Source organism: Lissotriton helveticus, chromosome 9, assembly GCF_964261635.1.
Source record: "Lissotriton helveticus chromosome 9, aLisHel1.1, whole genome shotgun sequence".
NCBI lineage: Eukaryota > Metazoa > Chordata > Amphibia > Caudata > Salamandridae > Lissotriton > Lissotriton helveticus.
The window spans coordinates 246,596,739-246,602,060 of record NC_136070.1 but is presented as its reverse complement, the minus strand read 5'-3'; positions in this window follow the sequence as shown (position 1 = coordinate 246,602,060).

The following is a 5,322-nucleotide window of genomic DNA, read 5'->3' as shown; positions in this document are numbered from 1 at the left end:
GGAGCATGGGCGTCCCCCTGTATCCACCCATGGATTCTGGTGCATTACCAGTTGTTTTGAAGTTTAGGCATTCAGCATTCAGTTCCCCCATAGCTGTAAGGATATTTTTGAGGCTGTTTGTTACATTCTGATGCCGTCTTTTGGTAACCTTGGTGGCGCCAAAAGGAAGATGCCTGAAAATGTTTTTTATTTAGCTTTTGCTGTGATTCTTTGTTTGTTTGTTTCTTTCTTTGTTTCTTTCTTTCCCAGAGGCATTAGAGCGCTTTCCAAAAGATATAGAACATTACATAAGAATCAATAATTACACTGAACACACAGAACAAAAATATAGAGGACAGGATGCCTGGAGGAGAGGCGAAGGATGGTACTGTATTGAGGTGACGGGCTCAGTGCAAAGACTGGGTCCAAGAGGTTTGTGGGGAGATGTGAAATTCACTGAATGCCCATATTTTTGTATACTTGTTGCTAACTGTCATGGATCATCCAAAATTAGAACTCAGACAAGTTCAGCGTGTGTTGAGTTATATGAATTTTGCATGTAGAGTGGTAAGGGCTGGCAGGACTTTTTGCGGGTGTTTGGGTATGTCAATGTCAGGGGCCTCCCTTCCTCGTCACAAGGTCAGGATTTCCAAGGCTGTTAGGGAAGATCTCTGTATTTGGCAGCAGTTTTTGGAGGATTTCAACGGTGTGTCTCTGTACTTTGTTGACCAGAATATGTTATGGCATATTCAACTCTTTTCGGATGCGTCAGGCGCAAATGGATTTGGCTTGTTCTGGGAGGGTCGGTGGTGCGCTAAAAGTTGGCCTTCTCACTGGTTACAGCATGGGCGTAGCATTGCCTTTTTGGAACTTTCTCCTTTGATTGTGGCTCTTTTTGTCTGGGGAAAGGATTTCCGAGACCGATCTGTTCTTTTTCATGTTGATCACATGGTGGTTGTGGATTTAACCCCTCCCATGCTCGTGACGGAACCGCTCCGATACGAGCCTCGGGTGGGCTGTGCTGGTGACAGAGCGGTTCCGTCACGCCCCGCTCGCCGCGACTGCGCTGCGCTGTTTTTGCGCCTGCGAGGCGCGTTCTATTGAGCGGGCGGGGCCATGACGGAACCGCTCCGTCACAAGCACAGTCCACCCGAGGCTCGTGACGGAGTGGTCCCGTCACGAGTACGGGAGCGCCGCGCGCCCCCCCCCCCCCCCTCCCCCCTAGCGCTGCGGCAGAATTGCCGCCGCAGCCAAGGGGTTAATCAACAAGCAGAAAGATAAAGATTTGAGAGTTTTGCGCCTTTTACAGGCATTTATGTTGCAGAGTTTAAAATCGAATATTGTATTTAAAGCAAGACATATTCCTGGTACTAATAATTCCATAGCAGACGCTTTGGGGTCAATTATGATGTCGGTCGGAAAGAACGTCCGCGGCGGGTGCGGAAAAAGACCGTCCGCGGCGGGTGCGGAAAAAGACCGTCCGCGGCGGGTGCGGAAAAAGACCGTCCGCTGCGGGTATGGAAAAAGACCGTCCGCGGCGGGTGCGGAAAAAGACCGTCCGCGGCGGGTGCGGAAAAAGACCGTCCGCGGCGGGTGCGGAAAAAGTCCGTCCGCGGCGGGCGAGCGGTAAAGTTTGCCCGACGCATTTCTGCTGGCAGGCCATCGTTCTGATGGCCTGCCGGGCAGATCTCAGGCCTAATACGGTGGCCCATATCAGGATGCCTGCCTGGCTGAGAAGTCCATGGCCTGTCCCCAGCTTACGAACCCTAGCCAGGCTGGGGAGAGCCTCCCTGGGCCTGTGGAGCCCGTCCCGGGTACTTTGCCATTCCGTCGGCCTGGAGGTGGGTGCCCCGGACGCCCGGGGGACGACTGCCCAGGACGCATGGAGACCGTCCTGGGCACTTTGCCATGCCGTCAGCCTGGATGGAACCCCGGGCGCCCGGGGGGGACGAATGCCCAGGACGCATGGAGCCCGTCCCGGGCACTCTGCCATGCCATCGGCCTGGAGCGCCCCGACACCCAGGGGAGGACCACCCTGAAAACCATGGAGCCCGACCCGGGCACTCTGCCATACCGTCCAGCCTGGATGGAGCCCCGGACGCCCGGGGGACGACTGCCCAAGATCCCGGGGGACGAATGCCCGGGACGCATGGAGCCCGTCCCGGGCACTCTCCCATGCTGTCGGCCTGGATGGAGCCCCGGACGTCCGGGGGACGACTGCCCAAAAGCCATGGAGCCCGACCCGGGCACTCTGCCATGCCGTCAGCCTGTATGGATCCCCGGGACGACTGCCCAAGAGCCCGGGGGACGAATGCCCGGGACGCATGGAGCCCGTCCCGGGCACTCTGCCATGCCAAACGCCTGGAGCTCCCCGACACCCAGGGGAGGACCACCCTGAAAACCATGGAGCCCGACCCGGGCACTCTGCCATGCCGTCGGCCTTGATGGAGCCCCGGACACCCGGGGGACGACTGCCCAAGAGCCATGGAGCCCGTCCTGGGCAATTTGACATGCATTTGGCCTGGAGGAAGGAAGCCCCGGGTGGCCTAGGGAGGTGTTGCCCAGGCATAGCCTATCTGGTCCCCATGGCAGAGAACCACCAACCCTGGAGGGGTGTCCGGGCATACCCTGCCCCATAGTAATCCGGAGGGAAATTACACCCCTTTCTTGCAATCTGTGCACGCGAGGTGACAGAGGGGACCCAAGGCGTGAAAGAATCCGACCTCATGGAGCCCTCGCTGGGATCCGGGAGGCGAATGGCACCTCATCGGGACTTCCAGGGAAGTTCGGCCATCTGGTCCCCCCATAGGAAAGCGTTGCGGGCGACCAGATGGCCGAGGGAATCTGGCCGATCAGATGGCCGGGCATGGAGGTGAAGCCGCCTGGACTCTTCCCCACCCCGTCCCAGGACGAATGCCCGGGACGCATGGAGCCCGTCCTGGGCACTTTTCCATGCCGTCGGCCTGGAGCGCCCCGACACCCAGGGGAGGACCACCCTGGAAACCATGGAGCCCGACCCGGGCACTCTGCCATGCCGTCAGCCTGGATTGAGCCCCGGACGCCCGGGGGACGACTGCCCAAGAGCCCGGGGGACGAATGCCCGGGACGCATGGAGCCCGTCCCGGGCACTCTGCCATGCCGTCAGCCTGGATGGAGCCCCGGACGCCCGGGGGACGACTGCCCAAGAGCCAGGGGGTCGAATGCCCGGGACGCATGGAGCCCGTCCCGGGCTCTCTGCCATGCCGTCGGCCTGGATGGAGCCCCGGACGCCCGGGGGACGACTGCCCAAGAGCCATGGAGCCCGACCCGGGCACTCTGCCATGCCGTCAGCCTGGCTGGAGCCCCGGACGCCCGGGGGACGAAGGCCCGGGACGCATGGAGCCCGTCCTGGGCACTTTTCCATGCCATCGGCCTGGAGCGCCCCGACACCCAGGGGGAGACCACCCTGAAAACCATGGAGCCCGACCCGGGCACTCTGCCATGCCGTCAGCCTGGATGGAGCCCCGGACGCCCGGGGGACGAAGGCCCGGGACGCATGGAGCCCGTCCTGGGCACTTTTCCATGCCGTCGGGGTGGATGGAGCCCCGGGCGCCCGGGGGGACGACTGCCCAAGAGCCATGGAGCCCGACCTGGGCCATTTGACATGCCGTCGGCCTGGCGGAAGGAAGCCCCGGGTGGCCTAGGGAGGTGTTACCCAGGCATAGCCTATCTGGTCCCCATGGCAGAGAACCACCAGCCTTGGAGGGGTGTCCGGGCGTACCCTGTCCCTAGTAATCCGGAGGGAAATTACCCTCCTTTCTTGTAAACTCTGCACGCGAGGTGACAGAGGGGACCCAAAGCGTGAAAGTACCCGACCTCCTGGAGCCCTCGCTGGGATCTGGGAGGCGAATGGCACCTCATCGGGACTTCCAGGGAAGTTCGGCCATCTGGTCGTCGATTTGTGGAGCCCTGGGAGAGAACTGGGGCTCGGCAGGGCCAGGGTGCCAGCAGGTCCCAGTCTGCCAGGTAACCAGGTCTGGGGATATGCTGCCCATGCGCTGCCGGGGCCCGGGCATGACCTCCGGTGGGCCCTCAGGTGCGTTAGTCTGGCACGGGGAGGCTCTGAACCTGCTTGGCTGGGGCCAGGGCTCCACAAATCCACTCGCCCGCTCGACCGGGGCCTAAACGGCGTCCTGCTCATGGCGGGCTTGGGGCTTAGCTTCCAAACCCTACCCCCAGGCCAGGGAGAGCCTCTGCAGGCCCCGATGGACCCCAGCACCCGGAACCTCAGCTGGCTTGCAGGACGGGGGCTCCAGCACCCCGGGACCTGCCGGACAGAGTTCAAGCCCCAGGCCCGTTCCCATGTTCCGAACCCTAGCCAGGCCGGGGAATGCCTCCCCAGGCCCAGAGGGATCCTAGCGCCCAGACCCTCGACTGGCTTGCAGGACAGGGGGCTCCAGCACCCTCGGGGCCTGCCAGATGGAGTTCAAGCCCCGGGCCAGGTCCCAGCTTCCAAACCCTAGCCAGGCTGGGGAGAGCCTCCCCGGGCCCCGGTGGAGCCCCGTCCCCAGCGCCCCTACCCTCTGCTGTCCTGCGTGACGGTGGGCTTGCGCACCCCGGGGCCGGCCGGCCGGAGCTCAAGCCCCGGGCCCGGTCCCACCTTCCGAACCCTAGCCAGGCTGGGGAGAGCCTTCCCGGGCACTGGTGGAGCCCCGTCCCCAGCGCCCGGACCCTCTGGTGGCCTGCTGGACGGGGGGCTCGCGCACCCCAGGGCCGGCCGGCCGGAGCTCAAGCCCCGGGCCCGGTCCCACCTTCCGAACCCTAGCCAGGCTGGGGAGAGGCTCCCCGGGCACTGGTGGAGCCCCGTCCCCAGCGCCCGGACCCTCTGGTGGCCTGCGGGACGGGGGGCTCGCGCACCCCGGGCCCGGCCGGCCGGAGCTCAAGCCCCGGGCCCGGTCCCACCTTCCGAGCCCTAGCCAGGCTGGGGAGAGCCTCCCCGGGAACCGGTGGAGCCCCGTCCCCAGCGCCCGGACCTTCTGATGGCCTGCTGGACGGGGGGCTCGCGCACCCCAGGGCCGGCCGGCCGGAGCTCAAGCCCCGGGCCCGGTCCCACCTTCCGAACCCTAGCCAGGCTGGGGAGAGGCTCCCCGGGCACTGGTAGAGCCCCGTCCCCAGCGCCCGGACCCTCTGGTGGCCTGCGGGACGGGGGGCTCGCGCACCCCGGGCCCGGCCGGCCGGAGCTCAAGCCCCGGGCCCGGTCCCACCTTCCGAGCCCTAGCCAGGCTGGGGAGAGCCTCCCCGGGCCCCGGTGGAGCCCCGTCCCCAGCGCCCCTACCCTCTGCTGTCCTGCGTGACGGTGGGCTT